Source organism: Oryzias latipes, chromosome 10 (assembly GCF_053564925.1).
Source record: "Oryzias latipes strain Hd-rR chromosome 10, Olatipes_Hd-rR_3.1".
In the NCBI taxonomy this organism is placed as follows: Eukaryota; Metazoa; Chordata; class Actinopteri; order Beloniformes; family Adrianichthyidae; genus Oryzias; species Oryzias latipes.
The window spans coordinates 4250074-4268354 of NC_136246.1; the positions used below are offsets into that span (position 1 = coordinate 4250074).

The 18281-nt window shown below is 42.5% G+C and overlaps 1 protein-coding gene across 9 annotated transcripts in view; it reads left to right on the plus strand.

The window, feature by feature from the left end:
- Positions 1-18281, plus strand: part of si:dkey-237h12.3 (teneurin-3) — a 173305-nt gene that overhangs the window by 24732 nt on the left and 130292 nt on the right. The window contains exon 1 of one of the 9 annotated variants that reach the window (XM_078953487.1): positions 17141-17521. The exons of the other annotated variants lie outside the window; for them this stretch is intronic. The gene's annotated coding sequence lies outside the window, so the exon portion shown is untranslated. Of the gene's footprint in view, positions 1-17140; positions 17522-18281 lie in introns of those variants that run through there. 9 annotated transcript variants of the gene reach the window in all.

Genomic DNA, 18281 nt, shown 5'->3' on the forward strand with positions numbered 1-18281 from the left:
ACAAAAGGATTTTTGTATGAAACAGCAGAGTAAGCGGAGGGGAACCCGCATTCAGCTCCAGCAGTTAAGTGACCAAGTATAATGATGTAAAAATGTGCAAACATGTTTTATGTTAATTGTGTCGGGCTGCTCTAATTTCCTTTTTGACAAGTGGAATAAAAGACACATTTTCGCTGCAGATTATTATACCACATCTTTTCATCTGAGCTGGAAATGAGTTTTAGTCTTTTATACACACGGATCAATGTTTCATTAAAGGCTTCATCTTCACTCAGGATTTCAGGGAGTTTACGTCATGTAAGCATTTCATCTCCCACAAATGCATCAGTTGAACACATCTTCATCCTTTTCCTGCTGAAACCTCAAACCGTTTGGTCAAATTTGTCTGGTCTGATCAAATGTTGTCAGTCCGTACGCCCCTCCCCAAAGGCGGAGGAGCTTTTGATGGACAGCTGCGCTGCAGGAAGATCTTCCTCAAGCATCGTTTTCCAGACTCAAAAAGGAGAACAAAAGAGCTGATGGAGTGGGAGGAGCTTCATCAGAGCTGTCCCCACAAATGTTCCCTGGACCTTAAAGTCACAAATTCATAAATCTGGTAGAAGTTTCAGAGACCACCTTTTTATCAACATTTCCAATTTAAAAGCCTTCCCTGCTCCACTGTAGATAAGCGATGGAACCGCAGAGACCAGAAAACAGTAATACAGAGTTAAAGAAACAGACAAAATTAAAAACAAACAGTCAGCTTTACACTGAAATTGACCTGAAAATTGTTTCGAAAGTAAACCAGTCGTTTCTGTAAAAAATGTCAACTTTTAACAAAACAGACGAATGAAAAAATGCTGCTGTTTGTTCGGGCGATGCAGCAGAATTTACCAAACAAACAGAACAAAAACTACAAATGGATAATCAAACAAAAGAACATCAAACAAAAAGCAGACTTTTTGGGGGTCCACCTATAGGGAAGGCTTAAAAAGAGGTCTCTCATCTTCTCATAGGACAGGGAAAAGTGCGTTGACATGCTGCGACCTTACGATTAATGGAGAGATGAATCTACCTCCTATTTAAGTGTAGAATTGAATGATTGTTATACTAATCATTTTTAAAATGCATGCTTTATTTTACATTTTTTTTTGTCTTTACACATTTCTTTTATGTCTGTGTTTAAGCAATATGAAGAGGCAAAAAGAACAAAAAAAACTATCAAAGGAAATTGAATATTTATGGAATATTTCAATGTAAAGAGTCTTTTGAACAGTCTTTTTTGTATTCCAAATTATTTTGTTCAGCTTTTATGTTTAAGCATTTTGTGACTGGCATGAAGTGGAATTTAGTATGAATCTTTTTTCTCAAGCATTTTTAATCAAAGCAAACCCAAACTTCTGGAAAATGAATAACACAAACAATAAAAAGGCCTGTTTTGTTTTTGATTTCTGTTTTACGGAACATTTTTCAGATGAAACCCGAGTTTGTGTAGAAGTCCTCAGCAGCTCGTGTTTGTCCATTTCTCTGATAACTTTGGCTGCTTCTAGCTGCATTTTTGCAGAGGTAATCTTGAGGATCTACGCCTTATCCAGAACGAGGAACAGGAGCGCAGAACCTTAAGTAGGTTGCTAATGATGGCAGAGGAGAGGCTTTGACTCATGGCCACTTGTGTGGCGCTCGCAGCTCTTATGACTCATCTCTCCAAGCTCACCGCCGATCCGTCTGAAATAATCTCCCTGATATTCAGCTAAATTTGGCAGGTCTGCTTTCTGCAGGAGCAGCATCAGATCAGCCTGAAGTCTGAATGTCTGCCGTTTTAAAGTGTGTCATTCACGCTTAAAATAGCTCAGAGGAAGAGGGGAGAATGGATCAGTATTCCTGCAGCGGGACAGCCAGAGTGGGCTGCTAAAGGACGTCCTAATGCACACATGGAGAGACTTCAGTGCATGATTGGGGAGAAAGCTCCCACACACTGTTTCCTTAAGGGAGAAAGGTCAGTATCCAGAGGAGGAAATGGTGAGCTATTGTTATGATTGATCACACAGCAAGGTCCAGGGAGGGCACAGTGTCACTTTCATTGTCAAGCTCATTAAACTACAGAGAACCCCCCCCCCAGTGTCTCATGTCCTCTGTCCTTAGCTGTAATGTGCAGAAAGCTTTCCATGGAGTGCAGCTCCAGGAAGAGACGGTCTGAAAAAAAAACTGCACAATGCACATCTTCACTTGAAAGGCCAGCGAGGAATTCAGCAGGAAGGAGAGAAAAAATCCCATATATTTCAGCGCAGAGGTGGCAGATTTCACTTCCAGTATTAGCAATAGTAACAGTCAACTTACAGCAGCGACAATGTGGAGAAGTGCCAAATCAATTAGAACAGAGCAAAACTGAAGCGTTGTAGCCAAAGGCAGTGCTGCGAGACGTTTGGAGGGATATTCAGCTGCTGATTAAAAATGAATGGTATTACAATACATAAATCTTTGGCCGTGTGCCCTGAGCCTAGCATCCCGAAACTGTGGTCACTTCAGGGGAGGGGTGGAGGGGCATCAAATATCCAAGATATGAAGGCGCACTCAGGTAACAGACTGATGGTTCAATTCATCTAATCACCCATGCAAACCTTAGCACTTTGCAGATATGGATTTGAGGCCAGGGATTGATACGTGTAAACTGACTCATGCTCCAACAAAGAAAACATGTCCTGTAAAAACGGCTCCTGCACCTGTCCTGCTTCTGTCCAGAAGTCCTCAGCTCACACATTTCACTGTTTTCTAGCTTTTTACTGAATTAGATTAGGAAATATTATAGTAACATGGATGGATGGATGGATGTTATTATGATATACAATATTTTGCTCACTATGTGGGAATCATTAAAGCCTTCATTGTTTTCAAAAGAACGACAGTGGGCCTTATAATCCAGAGTGCTTTAGCCCTAGATATGAAATAAAATTGGTTGTTCTTACTGATGTTGAACGATTTAGAGGCACACAGCGCTCTGTCAAAATGACAGTCTGGTTTCCTTTTTTGGTTACAAACTAGGTCATGTGTTATTGTAAAAACACGAACGGGGCTAATGTTCTGTCTGTTGCTTTTCATGCTGCAAACAAAGTTTGGAGTTACAGGTTTTGTGAATTCGCTAACAAAGTCTGACTGACAGACTCCTCTCTGACTCTTTTGCTTAATGTGTCTGACCGTTCGGTGCGCCTTATATATGTCAAAAAAATTTTAAGCGATGGAATCCAATGTCTCCAACTAAATTATATATACTTCAGGATCTTGTGCATCCCTTTGAACAATCACTTTGGATCTCAAATAAACAATTGGAGAAATATAGCTTTTGCAAAAGAAGTGGTTTTGTGGCAAAACTTGCCCCCGGCATGGGGTAAGTTAAGTAAGAAAGAAAGATTCAGCACAAATGTCTTTAATTCATTATCTTATTGTTAATTTAAAGTTTGAAATAATCACAGGCCACTTTTTTGACAATGTTGCAGGAAAATACGAACCTTTGCTCACTTCTGGCTGTACGATCAAGTGGTGAATGCTGTTCACTTAAAGATGGTTCACAACAGCTTGTGCCATATGAACATATATTTAGAACAAAGGAAAACATTTAAGAAGAGCCGCCTAATCATTCACTTTTTGATGCTGCAAGGGGATGTAAGCTTATGCTCCCTTCTGGCTACACGACAGGTTTTTGTGGAATGGAGACTTTCTTGAGCACATCACTTCTATGGATGACTCCCTAATCATTCCCTGTAAATGTGAAGACGTCCCGCTGGCACAACTTAAACCCCTTTTGGCAAAAATGCATCCGTTTACTGTTTTAAGCTAGCATAATGCTAACTGTATACATTTGTGGTGTCGCTTACTAAAGCACTAAAACATGTGAACTGTTTTTAAAGTTATCTATTGCTGTTCAGCATGGCGCATGTCGTGCCGACAAGAGAAATGTGACTGTTATAGAAAAACAAGGCAACTGAGGAGGCTGACGCTAAACGCTCAGACCTGTTTGAAGAGGAGGAGGAAGAAAACCTGAGGTCTGCTAGTGGCACTCAGTGATGTTGATCACGCATGAATCAGAGAATTTTCAATTGGCCATTTTACATGTCAATTTAGTGACGAACTACACATCAAGGATGACAATTGGCTGACAGCAATTAAAAAAATATATTTGATAATTTTGGTATTGTAGTATATTTTTGATATTCATTTTTTTCACTTCCTCAGGACAAACAAACATTAACTCCAAATCACATGTGAAGCAGGGCAAACAAGTATTGGGAATCTGATCAGAAAAGACTAGAAACACACAAGAAAACTAAATGTAATAAGTGATTACAGAGTGCTTAATCTGGAAGAATTAAGTGTCTGAAAGCTGACTTTAGCCCTTTTTGTTTGGGATTATGGATGGTGCCTAAAGGCTTGCAGCAGAGGTGAAGGCGTCTCTGCTCAGAGTAGAGGTCAAACAGATAAATTGGCCAGGCTGGCTTTTAGAAGCTCTGGGGTCAAAGCCCATTTATCTTATTAGAGCGACGGATCCTTTTAGAGGCCTCCGCTGAAGGATTAGACAGATGAACAGCACCGGGGCATTAGCTGACAGACCATTTGGCAAATAGGTTCACAGTGTTTCCGCCGATTGTCTTTTTCAAGAGGAGCTGTCCAAAGCCGGGTTTTCTTGAAGTTGTAAAGATGTTTTGAATGTTTTTATAACCCCAGCTGAACAAAACTACAAACTGAAGATCTCAGTTTTCTAAAGCTAAAAATTGGAATTCCATTTTTTCTGAGTATTTGAGCGATGAATGCATCTTTGTTTTTCTGCATGTAGAAACTATTGACTGAATCTCACTCTTGTAACTTCATGACTTTGAGAGAACTTTTAAAAATAAGTTTAGCCAAACAAGTAGATTATAATAAAAACAAACAGAGAGGGAACTTTAGGTTGAGATTGAAAAAAAACAACAATTGCTTTTGTAAAATAATCATCATCTTTACTTTTCTGCAGAAACTAAATGCTAAAAAAAAAAAAAAACAAGTCAAAACAAGTTAAAAAGTCAAATTTCCTTGAATTATGACTTATTAAATGTTGAATTCTAATCCCATTCCATGAAAATGAATAGAACCAGCTTCCTCAGGATGAAGGCATCTCTGCTCCATGCTCTTCATTTTTCTGAGGACCACAGTTGCTTTTGGACAGCAGATCATTTCGAGTTCAGCTCTTGCTGCGATTTTATTTTCTCATTAGTAAGTGTTTTGTTGTTGCTGCTCCTCCATGAGCTCTCCTCTTGGCAAACGCTGCAGAATGCCCTGTGCCTTCTCAAATGGGAACCAGCAGGAAACTCCCCTCTGCTAATTGGGAACAACCAGCAGGAGATTTCACAGTAAAAAGTTTAAGTGGAGAATATTTTATGTCTGAAAATTTGGGACTTGGTATTACAGGTGCAATTGATGACATTACTCACCGTTCAGATTGTGTCACGGTTTCAGAGACACAGTTTGGATCAATTTTTAGATTAATGAAACGGAAAATTAATAAGATAAAAAATGTAAAAGACTTTAAAGCATAAATACACACACACACATAGACACCTCCCAATATATATTTATTTGGGGTGTAAAAAGGTATTCAGCCAGCCACCAATTGTGGAAGTTCTCCCACTTAAAAAGATGAGAGAGGCCAGTAATTTTCATCATAGGTAAACCTCAACTATGACAGACAAAATGAGAAAAAAATCCAGAAAATGACATTGTCTGATTTTTAAAGAATTGTTTTGTTAATTAGGGTGAAAAATAGATATTTGGTCAATAGCAAAAGTTCAACTCAATACTTTGTTCTAAATCCTTTGGTGACAATGACAGCGGTCAGATGTGTTCTGTAAGCCTTCACAAAGTTTCCATAAATTGTTGCTGGTATTTTGGGCTGTTCCTCCTGGCAGATCTCCTCTAGAGCAGTGATGTCGCTAGGCAACAAGGACTTTAAACTCCCTCCAAAGATTTTCTATGGGGTTGAGATCTGGAGACCATGAGATGCTTCTTTTGAAGCCACTCTTTCATTACCCGGTCAGTGTGTTTGGGATGGTTGTCATGCTGAAAGACCCAGCCATGTTTCATCTTCAATGCTGATGGAAGGAGGTTTTCAGTCAAAATCTGACCGAACACGGCCCCATTCATTCTTTACTTTACACTGATCAGTCGTCCTTGTCCCTTTGCTGAAAAACAGTCCCAAAGCATGATGGTTCCACCCCCATGCTTTACAGTAGGTCTGGTGTTCTTTGGATGCAATTCAGCATTCTTTCTCCTCCAAACACGACCAGTAGAGTTTAACCAAAAAGGTTTGTTGTGGTTTGATCAGACCATAGGACATTCTCCCAATCCTCTTCTGGGTCATCTTAATGCTCTCTAGCAGACTTTAGATGGGCCTGCACATGTACTGGCTTTAGCAGGGGGACACGTCTGCCACTGCAGGGTTTGAGTCCCTGGTGGTGTAGTGTGTTCCTGATGGTACCTTTGTTACTTTGGTCCCAGCTCTCTGCAGGTCATTCACTAGGTCCCCCGTGTGGTTCTGGAATGTTTGCTCACCGTTCTTGTGATCATTGTGACCCCACAGGGTGAGATCTTGGGGGGGGGGCATGGAAGGAGATCAGTGGTCATGTATGTCTTCCATTTCCTAATAATTGCTCCCACAGTTGATTTCTTCACACCAATCTGCTTACCTGTTGCAGATTCAGTCTTACAGCCTGGTGCAGGTCAACAATTAAACAAATTATTGATTTATTTCTCAAATAGTCTGTTTCAGATAAGTTTTATTATTATGAAAATCTTTTCCACAAGTCATTTAAAATGAACAAAAGTGGAACTTTACTGTCATCCGCATCTTAAGAAATAGTTGAAAATATGTTTTGCTGCCTAAAAAACAAGACAAAACATTTGCTCATATTTTTAATAAAATGCTACTGTATTTTCTTATTGAAGATCAGTTAGATTTGTATTCATTTATCTTTAAACCCAGCCTTGCTTAGCAACACACTGCACTGAATAAAGCCCAATATTTTGTTTTATTTTTAATTAAAACTAAACCCTAATTATCTACAATTTGTTGACAAAGGTTTGTATAAAATGTAGGTTGAACTTGGTGATCAAGTTTTTGCTTGAGAACGAATAAAATGATAATTTCCTGACAGAATATTTGTCAAACCTTAATTGTCTGCTGTTCACATGGACCTCCTGTTAACAGTTTCCTGGTGTCTGGTATCACAGGGATGCTAAAACTTTCACTAGAAGGAAGCTGCCGTCGTTAAAGTCCTTCATGCATATTTGGAATGAATAAATTGGTTATTAAAGCCATTTTTACATTTTTTAGTGTTCATCCTGAAATGATGGTTCTTAAGATAATCTAGCCTTTTGGGGAAATTGTAATAGTTCATTAAAAATTGGAATAAAGCAGAGATCGGAACTCTGTAATTAATACAGCGGCATGGCGTCCCTTGTTTCACCTCCAAAAATGGCTGCAAGAGCTGGATCCCTGTCCTTCCTAATGCAGTGTAGCATTTATGTCCAGTCCACTTAAAAAACCCAAACATGCTGTCAAGATGACACACGCTGCTTCCCTGTAATTGGCCACCCCTTCCTGCTGCAACCCCCAGTGCTCTTGTCTATTGTTGAGAGGAAATGTGTTGATTCCAATTTGAACTCGGCTCAGGACCGCGCTCGCCAGAGCAGCTGAATTACTGTGACATTTTTCAGCGTAATTGTGTTCCTGTGTAATTCCCCTTTCTCTTAGTCTGTGAGTGCGAGTGGACCACGGAAGGTTAGCGTCTGATTAATCACAAGACAACGACGGCTACCATCACGTTTTACAGTGGCCTGGCCAAATGAAGGCACAAGCCAAGCTCGGGTGTGTCCTGTCATAAAGCTGTGCTGTAACGAGCCAAACCACCTGTTTACTGCCCACGGCTGACCCTTTTCACCGACTAGCCCTTTTTTATTTGTCTTTGCGATGGGAGCTGCTTGTTTGAACGTCACGTAGAGATGCTCAGAGGGACAGTCAGTCTTCAAAAGCGGTGACTTGGAGTTTGCTCTTGAAAGACGTATGGGGCTGACATTTGGGAGTTCATTAAAAAAGCTTGAGAGAGAATCCTTCTTCCTCCCCGTGCAGCATGCCACAGTGTGTTTGCAGTGGCAGAAGAATAATAGAAACAACCCGCTGCTGCAGTCTTTTCGGTGCAGGCTGCAGCAGCGGAGGCCATTTTGCGTGAAGGCTGTCTAACTTATTAAATCCTGGTGTCAACCCGTCTATCAGGTTTCCAGTGAACGCACTCATTTGCGCTCTAAGTGATGCTGGATTACATGAACAGCTCTGATAATTGCTTTGAGGAATCGGATGCGCTGCCTGCTGTGTGGACTGAACAGAAGCCTCAGAGGAAAGCCCCTCACCTGTTTCTCAAAACTGCCTTGTTTTGGCTGGTTCCACTGCAGAAAATGATGCAGCAACACAGAAAACCCTAAACTGGGTGTGTCCCCCCACACCCTGCACTGCTTCCTCTGACCCTGCCTCCTCCACCTCAGGGGTGGAGAGAAACAAAAACACAATACTAACTTGAAAATTGAACATTTTGCTAATCCGTCCTGAGCAACAGCTTCGGCTGTGTGGATGAGGAGCCTTAAAATAACCTGCAGCACTTCACTCTCAGCGAGTAAGATTCATTTCACCACTGGCTGAGTAGCAGGGTGGGCTGTATTCTCTCCACCATTTAGTTTGTAGATGTTAGGGAGCGTTACATGCGGCAGGTGCAGGCTGACAACTGCATGAATAATGCGTCTGGTGGAGGGAAACTCAGTCAGGGGAAGCCCATTCCCAGGACTCACCGTTAATATCACTGTGCTCTCTTTCAGGGGATACTGCTGACATTTTGCTCTCTGTGTAATAGAGACCTAACCTTTAAGCATCGCATGGGGGAAGCCATTCTTTTAAATCTACTGTCCATCCCTGAGATTTAGCCAAATACTGCCCTCGCACACATCTACAGCAATTCTTCTTTTCTGGCCTCCCTTTTTCACATCTTTCTCTCTACAAAAATGTGAAATTAAATCTAAAGCTGCAGTATAGCTCCTGTGGAATACTCTGAGACTGAAAGCTAGTGACAGCCAGAGCAAAGATGATGACTTGGACGGATGAACAGTTCACTTTTTGTTTTGTCCAAGTCTGCCTTAACTCCTCAAATCCAGGCTCCAGCGTTAAGCCACCAAGAAAAACGGGCAGATCCCCTGTGTCCTCCTTGAAGCTAAGCAAGCTGAAGGAAAGTCATTGTTTCAGCAGCCAGTAATGATGATCAGTCACAATCTCGCAGATCGACTGCACATCGGTCAAACGTGGCGACATCCTCAAAGGGAGAGAAGGCCCGCTCTCGCCGTCCTGCATACTGAGCAGATTGATTGTGTTTCCTGCTGAGATTTAGGGAAAATCTTTCAAGTGTGTGTGGCATTTAATGTGCCTCTGAGTTGGAGCTATTTAACTTTTTTTCAATAAAAATCCCATTATAAAGGATAATTTAGCTTTTTGAGGCGATTTAAGAAGAAAAAGAGTGCATCACTTTATCTCTGATTGTGTCTTCTTAGACGTTCCTGGCCATTTCCCCGTTGTTAGAAAACAGCACATTTCCTCTCAAAGCGGCCCTTTTGTTGCGTTCATAAACATGAAGGAACAGCAGGGTGTAGGCATGCACAGATACAGCCTCTGATGGTCAATAGTAAACACAAGTGAGAGCAAAATTTCCCATAAAGCCGAAAGTGAACACCAGGCAGCAGCTGGTGGGTAAGTTTTGTGGATTTTTATTTTTTTTCACAGAGGCCACATGTGATCATAATGTGGTAATTGGATAGCTCATTTATTTCACTTGGGTCTAACTAGAGGTCTCTGCTGTGACATTAATTTAGCATGGTAAGCCGGCTTCGACCTGACTGATGATCCTGGAAGAGGTTTAGGGTTTTAGGGTGTGCCCATCCTTCTACCTAAGAAATCTTTTTTTCCTGTACGGGAATGAGCCAGGCCATGATTTGTGTAATTAAAGCCATTTCTGAACGGGCTGCAGCACCCCCCTGCTCGATGCTTGGAAATATTCTCCACATTTGTTCTGACTTTACTGGAAATTGCCTTTATTATAGCAACAATGATAGAATCCAGTAAATCTGGGAAAAATATAGGGTGTAGTGTTGCCATCAATAATACATTGGAAACAAGTCGGCGCTGATGGAACCTGAGGCCTTTCCTTTGTGGAGGTCTTAGTGCCGTAGCGATGCATGTGAATAATGCATGCCCCCAGATAGACTCCAACTCCCTCTATAGCCCTTTCCTCTCGCTGGCTTCCTGGCTTGCAGGCTGGTGCGGCACTTTTCCCCAGCAGTGACTGGCTGTGCCTCCGGGGCAGTAGAGGAGATGGGAAATCACCTGCCCCATTTAGCCGCGCCGCGCCGCGCTAGCTGCCTTAGCGGCCTGACGTGCAGACCTTTGTGTTTGCTGCTGGGACTCCTCACGGGAACCTCTGCTTAACTTGGGTTGGCGCTCCAGCAGCTCACAGCTGTCATTTGGGCACTTATTACCGCTGCTGATATGTATTTTTTCTCTAAATAGGAAATCTGCTCTCAGAAGGTTTCCCAGTTTTCCCCTCGTTTTCCACGACAGCTCGTGATTGGCAGTAATGCAGTGTCGCAGCTCTGCCTCGCTCGCAGCTTCTGCTTCTCTGCTTCCTAACCCCAGTCCCCCCGCCATCCCACTCACCACCCCCCTTCCACTGTCTCCTTGAATATTTCTTTGCTGGTTTTCTTTCACACGATGGCGTATGGTGCTGGAGTGGGAAGCTTTCATCACGTTATCAATTATCCAGCCTTGAGAACCGAGGGGGTTCTCAGCGTCCTCTCACACAGGGGTCTCGGTGGGGTGTCCGCTGAAGCTGGGCACCCAGTCCAACCCCCCATGGAGCGAGAGCCGGGCCGCAGCACCCCATAATCCATATTCTAAAGGGCAGCTGGACTGAAGCGACGGTGCGCAAGCGGTGCAAAGAGACCTTGCACCCCCGCCCACATCCCACTCCACGGTAACTGAAAACCCCAGACAGCTTTGGCTTGTCAGAACTCAAACTAGTCTGAATAGCTGCCATTTAGCAACAGCTAAATAAGAGTCCGCTCCTCCTTTAAGCACAGATTTAAGCGTATTAGATGAAAAAAGAAAATCCTGGGCTGTTTCCCATGTTGTTGACTGCATCCTCTCTGCCAGTGCAGGAAGCTTTTCTCTCTTTTTCCTCTCCCGCCTCCTTTGTTTGAACAAGCTGTTGTGGTGAAAATGAGTTACTTGGCTGTTAGCTGCTTTAACATTTAGGGAGGTTTGTTTGCTAACACTGCTCTGACAGGAACTGGATGCATGTAAACAGGTGACTATCAAAAGGTAAGTGATGGGAGAGCCCATGTTTAGTATAGTGAACTGTTTCCATACTTCCATACACCACACTGTCCTCATGCGGACATGACAAATGACACGACTGAACGCACAAATGCAGTGTTCCACTTACACGTTACTAATGAGAACACATGGAGGAAATTATTCCAAAACGAACATTTATCCTAGAAAAAAATATAGACAAAGACATTTTCCTCATTTGAGCTTTGTTTAAGTCTACCACCTAAATAACCCCCTCCCCTCGAAGCATTATAATGAGACAGTTTGTTAGTCCCTTAAGACTTAAGATCGACAACATCCCCAAGATGCTGTAAAGTGAAAAATGCAGGAACGCTTCCATCTCAAAATAGCCTGTCTTCCACTTCCCCTCAAACGTTCCTCTTCAGGATAGATGATGAATAACATAATGTGGGACACTCTATATGAATTTCACTCAAGTGGTGGAGAACTGGGACACTCTTTGATTACAAGAACTGCAGTCCAGAGTCCAAACATGTTGAGCTCACAGGCGTGACCGAGCTCTTTGAGTCAAAGTGTGGCTGCGGCGGGAAAATGTCAAAGAAGATCCCCCTTGTTCTGAAACCCAGAGGCACGCCGCTTGATGTCGACCTTCAAAGCCGTCTTATCAGCCCTTTGCTGTCTTGTTGTTGGCCATTAACCAAAGTGGATCATTACAGACTGCTGTGTACAGATGATAATTTAAAAGAAAAAAGTTCTAATGATTTATAGGAGATATCATGCTTCTCTGGACCTATTAGACTGCTGTCAGAAGAAACGACTGACTGAAAAGACAAAAGACCTATTTGTTTCAAAACTATCTAAAATATGGACTTGCTCAGAAAGAGAGCACTCTCCTTGTGTTTTTGATCATCAATTTCCATAAAGTAGATATGAACTTTTCTACATTACAGTTGGATAAACGTGAAACTAACGTCTGCAGTAGAATCAAACTTTTCCAAATCTGATCCATGTGCTTTCTGGGTTCAGACGGAAACATTTTAATGATACTTGAAGGCACATTTATTAGACAGGAATAGGAACTGAACACATGATATGGTCAGTGCTGGCATCTGTTGTATCTCTCATCAGACAATAGGCTCACAGTGAAAACCAGCCTCCAGACTTCACTGCTTTGCCATCTGCAGGCGCCAAACATTGCAGGAAAGAATGCTCTGTTTGCCGTGTTCTGCTGAAGCCCACGTTTCAAACCTGTTACAGACTGGATTCTGTTCTTCACGGCAACAGACTTTAAAGGTTGATCTTGAAGACATTTGCTGCTCATCTGAGCAGCTTCGTCAGCGCTTGAGCAGTGAAACGTTTTCTAGATCAAAGGGAGGTCCAGTTGCCCTGAAGAGCAGAATGATGACATGACCTGAGTGACAGATTCTCCTCAGATGTGTTCAGACATCAAAACAGGAAGATGCAGGGCAGGTTGGTTGGACTCTTGCTGCGTCCTGCCTCGATGGCAGCAATAAACACCAGCAGAGCCTGTGAACCCGAACATGGTGGAGTATGTGAGGCATGGTGTGGCACCCTCAGCCATGCAATTAAGAAAAAAGCTAATTAAGCTCTCAGAGGGGCGGGGGTGGTTAGTAGATCTGGGTAATCCTCCTAGCAGGCTTGCAGAACTGTATATATATATATATATATATATATATATATATATATATATATATATATATATATATATATATATATATATATATATATATATATATATATATATATATATATATATATAGTATAGAGCAAAAATTTTGACACACCTCATTCATTCAAATGAGAAGGTGTGTCCAAACTTTTGGTCTGTACTGTATATGATGATACATATTTTTTGTACATTTCTTCTTCCACTTCTCCCTATATTATCAATAATACTATTATTACACAGTTATATTAACATTGATAAGTACATGCTGTAGTGCTTATGTAGTGCTTTAGTACCTTTCCTGTCACCGTCCCATTCACCCATTCACACACATTTACAGACTGATGCCGGGGGGTTTATTGTCTTGTCCAACGACTCTTTGACACATAGGTGGGCAATGCAGGAACCGAACCTTTCAATCAGAGGTTAAACACTCTTCCTTTGCACCACAGTCGCCCCTGGGGGGCTAAATAGGTTTTCTTTGACAGTTTGTATTATATCCTTGATCATTCAACAGCTGTGTCTTCACCTCTTTATTCTATTAAACTCTAAAAAAGTCTTTCCATGCAGTCTGATGTGACAAAGTAAAGTTCTGTCCTGCTCGATTGGCCTGAGCCTCTCACATTAGCAGTCGTCCTATACAGCCGATTCCTTCATGTTTCAACCATTCCTGCTAGAATATCTGGGACAGTCAGCCAAGATATTGAGCTTCCTATTGATCCGAGCGCTCAGTGATTACAGAACCCCTATAGATCTGAAACATGAAGTTCTTGTCACAATGATCAGAGTTAAAGCAGCTTTATCTGCAGCTTCGGGGGTTTGGAGGAGCGTTCCAATCTCCTGGAGCCAGCAGGAGGCCTGTTTTGTTTTGGGGCTGGAGACCAAACTGAGCTTTTCAAAAACTTGGGTTATAAAAAAGAAAAGCAAAAGTTTGATGAAAGACACTGTCAGGTTAAATGTGACGAACACGGTTCTAGTGTTATGCAAGCTTTAATGGAAGTGTAATAGTTATCATTTCTGGGTCTGCGTGTCTAGATTGTGCATTCACAGAACCTGTTTGAATCAGGTCTAGCTTTTTGCTGTTGGTCTCAATAAATTTCATAATGGACTTTTTATCAGACTTGGACATTCATGTATCACTTAATTAGACCCACAAGGTGTTGATGTTCTTCCCAAGGAACACCCTGCAGTTCACAGGTCCACTCAAACACACTTCACCTTCAGTTTATTCCTTTAATTAGCAATTCGAGGTTTGATGGAGACAGATGAAACATGCTGAGCAGGTAGTGGGGTCACGTGAAAAGTCACATTTCATCCATCCATCCATCCATCCATCCATCCATCCATCCATCCATCCATCCATCCATCCATCTTCTTCTGCTTATCTAGGAGAGGGTCATGGGGGCAGCATTCTAAGCATAGATCCCAAGACTCCCCTCGCCCGACCACTTCCTCCAGCTCCTCTGGGGGGACCCTGAGATGTTCCCATGTCAGCCAAGAGACGTAGTCTCTCCAGCGTGTCCTGGGTCTTCCCCGGGGCCTCCGCACAATGGGACATGCCCGGAACACCTCTCCAGGGAGGCGTCCAGGGAGGCATCTGTACTAGATGCCTGAGCCACCTCAACTGGTTCCTCTTGATGTGGAGGAGAGGCGGTTCTACTCTGAGCTTTCCGTGGGTGACCAAGTTTCTCACCGTATCTCTGAGGGAGCGCCCAGACACCATACGGAGGAAGCTCATTTCATCCGCTTGTATTTGAGACCTCGTTCTGACCTAGAGCTCATGCCCATAGATGACTACTGGAACCAAGATCAACCAATAAATTGAGAGCTTCTATTTCTGGCTCAGCTCTCTCTTCACCACAACGGACCGGTACAGCGACCGCATAATTACGGACGCTGCTCCAATCAGCCTGTCAGTCTGTCAATCTCACGCTCCAATCTTCCCTCACTAGTGAACAAGACCCAGAGATATTTAAACTCCTCCACCTGGGGCAGGAACACACCACCCACCAAGAGATGGCAAACCTTTCTCCAGTTGAGAACCATGGCCTCAGATTTGGGGGTGTTGACCCTCATCCCAGCCGCTTCACACTCATTGGGGTGGCTTGCGGCCGAGACACTTGTCATATGATGCCTTAATACAAGGGCACAATGGAGTGATGTATTGTGCTTGATTTTTACAGTTTTTTTCATTATCTGTGAAGAGTTTTCTTAAGTGGAGTTTGCGTCAGGAGAAAAAAACAGAAACTATACCAAACTGCTTTACCAACTGAAAACTTAAACTTTGCAGTATATGATGCAACCTGAGCTGCTTCTTATGTCTCCGTCAACTTGGTTTCACTGGCCCATAAAGCCAGCAGAGATAGGTTGTTTCCTCGGAGAGAAAAATAATAAAATAAAATAAACTCAGACAAAGAAAATGCTGGGAAACTTGGTGAGTCAGTAAAAGGCAACTATAAGTTTAATGCAAAGACTTTTTCAGCTCCTGACTCTGCTTCGTATCACATTCTTTCATCAGGTGCAATAATTAGGTGAAAGACAAACTTTTTGAAACAGTAATAATTCCAAGTGTCTTCAGAGTTTCTTCCTGTGCTGCTGAAGACATGAACAGGCGGATCTGAGGTCAACAGACAGCAAACCGCTGACAGCAGCAGAGGGCTGTGGGAAACAGAGATGAAAACAAAGCTATCATTCTTTCGTCTGAGGGTTCGAGTACACGTCTGGATGTACATTAGCAGCGATCTGTCGCAGGAATCGTGAGCAGGCATCGCATCGATCTGCATCACCGTCTGCTTGCTCTTTGCTTTAGCTGTGACTGCTCCAAGAGAAAGCTGGTAATTACAGATCAGTAGAATACATTTTTAGCCTTTTTTATGTATCTAATGACAAATAATAATAAATAAATATACACTACTGTCATTAATCTACTCTGTGTTGTCTGCGCTGGCCCTGTTGCTAAGCAACAGTTTGACTTTAATCTGTTTTACCTGAAAGAACATTTTTTATCCCCTTTTATCCCCATAAATATCCCCAAATTATCAGCTGCTAGTCATCCGTTTTTACATGTATTTTTGCTAATATTATGTGGTTTATGTTGGATAAGACTTCAGCACTGTCACTTTTTCTGTTTTTATCTATTTTTTTGTATATATTTTAAAAAAGGCAATAGAATATGAGGCTGTGTTCAAGCACTGTGAAGTTGTATTTTTGCCAGTTCTTGTTTAGATTCTTGCTAAGATGCTGAGTGGCTACATTTGCTATAGCTTGGTGACAAACCTGTGAAGGACTTTTTTTGATTTTAAAAATAATATCAAAAACAACTAACGTCATTTTATGTGAAGGCTTTCTGAAGTAACAAACAACAGTGACAGCTTTACCCACCAAACAGCTGGAAAGAGGCGAGTGAAGCTTCAGCTGTCTGCCTCCTGTTTGCAGAGATGGGGAAAGATGCTGCTGATAGATGTGTGTGTGTGTGTGTGTGTGTGTGTGTGTGTGTGTGTGTGTGTGTGTGTGTGTGTGTGTGTGTGTGTGTGTGTGTGTGTGTGTGTGTGTGTGTGTGTGTGTGTGTGTACTGTCATTAATGTGACATATGAATTCACGGCTGATGAAAATAATAAAGGAGGCCAACGGTTTTCATGATGGATGTAGCTGCTGATGTCTCCATAAATGTTCTTTAAACAACTGTATAGGAAAAAAATGTAAACCAGACAAAAATATATTCATTATGGAAATGAGAAAAAGAAGAGAAAATGATTTGAATGTGATTAAACAAATGGTGTCAGATTGACGTGCAGCCGTGAGAGTCACTTAGGGTTCTTGTGCACCCCAGTGCTCCTGTGTTTGATGATCCTCACCGGTTTAAAGTGAAAAAGGCGCCACACGATGATTTTAGGATACCCCGCCGTGCTCTTGTGTTTTACAGGAGGCATCCCACCTCTCCCTCCCTCTCTGCTCCCCCCACCCAGTGCTGCTGCTCTTTTTGAAGGGTAAACACACGCAAAGCTCGTCAGCCTATCATCTGTGACCGCCGCCACAACCAGACGGCGTAACACGATCCATGATAGAGTGGTGCAAATCGCCCAGTGCTCTTGTCTAGCATCTCACACAAGGAGGGGAGAAGCCCGCCAGATAGGTTGAGTGAAGAAAAAAAAAGAAAGAGAAGGAGGAGGAGGTGGAGGAGGAGAGCCGGAGAGAGTGCGGCAGCAGAGGCTGGCAACTAGAACGGTGCTGGTATGACTTTCCGGTCCAGGAGGTTTAACCCTTTTGCCGTCGCTTGAGTAGCGTGCGTGTGTCTGTGTGATGGTTTTGTCGTGCAGCGTGCGGTTTGCGTAGCAGGAGTGGGAAGAGGAGGAGATCCAGAGCATCCGTAAGCCAATACAAAGCAGCATCGCAGCCTGAGAAGTGGACCCCAATACAGTAGAGGAGAGTCACTGCAGGCATTGGTAAAGGTAATACAGCAAGTTCTTTGAAATCCTTATGTATTTCATTTAAAAAGTCAAATGTAATTAATTTTAGAGCGTCTGATCCAGCTGGATTTCCTTTCCTAAAGCGTTGCACTGACAGATCTGGAGTTGAACATGATCCTCATGTGTCAAAAACTTGGATGTGGCTATAAAAAAATGTTTAATGCATTAACGGAGTGTGTGCTGGCAGCTCCTCTCCCTCCCCGGGCCTTTTTGCTACAGCAGGAATCTACTGTCTTTTGTATTCCATTCAGTCCCCATGTGGATCTTCTTGTGAGGGGGTGGTGTGTGGTGCTTTCAAAATGGTAGTGCAGCCCAACATGTGTAAAAATTACAATACAGCATGTCTCACTTGGCCATAAGCTGAGAAATACTGCAGCATTTTGAGACCCAGTGAAGTTTTGTCCCTGTAACCAGCAAAGGTTTTTTTTGTTTGTTTTTTGTTTGTTTTTCTGTCAAATCTATCTTTTATCTATTTCCTTGCGCAGGACAAAAAACAACCATTTACATAAATCTGCAAATTTGTCTGTATTAAAAGCCATGGGGTATTGTGGGAAATGTGTGCAAGCATGACACCTTAGGTGTTGCCTTTTTGATGTCGGCTTGCCTTTGATTAATCATTTGGGGTTGACGTCACAGCCTGAGAGACAGAGATGGATTGAAGTGCTTAGCAGACCGATAGCTACAAAGACAAAGAGTAATTGGTTTGTGGTGAGGGGAGGCCAATGTAAGCAGCACCAGAGCA